Here is a 581-nt window from a genome sequence, read left to right as displayed (position 1 = left end):
CCACAAATTATTAAAATTTGTTCACTTTTGGGGTTCATAGTTCATAGGATCACATCGCAATCACCGAGCCGTAGATCCTCCATAACATGAGACAAAGCCATTTTCGTTTCTTTTTTTTTTTTTTACTATTATTATTATTTTTACATGAACAACAACAACCAAACAAGGCCTTAACTACTCTTTGTATATATCACACATGCAGCACTTCTTTCGCTACCTTCTCTTTCTCCGTCTCTCTTTCTCTCTTTGATCCTTTGGACTTGTTGTTTGAAGGTACATTACAAGTTCCAATCTTCCTTTCTTATGGTTTGCGATTTTGCGGATTTTGATGTTGTTATATGGTTCTTGTGAGCCTGTTTGTTTCATATATAATAATATAATATCAAATGGATTCTTCAATTTCTATGATTGATTGGTTTATCTTAATGTTTGTTGTGCATGAATGAATGAAGGAATAAAATATATTGTTTTGGAATCATGAAATTTTGTGATCCTCATTGGCATATTAAATGTTTGAAGATATTCCACACTGAAAGATGGTTAATTGGATAATGTGAATACTGAATGAATATAGCTCGCTT

At 32.0% G+C, this 581-nt stretch overlaps 1 protein-coding gene across 1 annotated transcript in view; it reads left to right on the top strand.

Moving 5' to 3' along the window:
* The first annotated feature begins 90 nt into the window (after nucleotides 1-90).
* Nucleotides 91-581, top strand: part of LOC107475871 (peroxisomal membrane protein 11C) — a 3,871-nt gene continuing 3,380 nt past the window's right edge. Inside the window, exon 1 of the mRNA XM_016095544.3 lies at nucleotides 91-273. The gene's annotated coding sequence lies outside the window, so the exon portion shown is untranslated. The remainder of the gene's footprint in view (nucleotides 274-581) is intronic.

Source organism: Arachis duranensis, chromosome 2 (assembly GCF_000817695.3).
Source record: "Arachis duranensis cultivar V14167 chromosome 2, aradu.V14167.gnm2.J7QH, whole genome shotgun sequence".
Classification (NCBI taxonomy): Eukaryota; Viridiplantae; Streptophyta; class Magnoliopsida; order Fabales; family Fabaceae; genus Arachis; species Arachis duranensis.
Note: the sequence above shows the minus strand (reverse complement) of the source record. Positions and strands in the feature narration are given on the sequence as shown.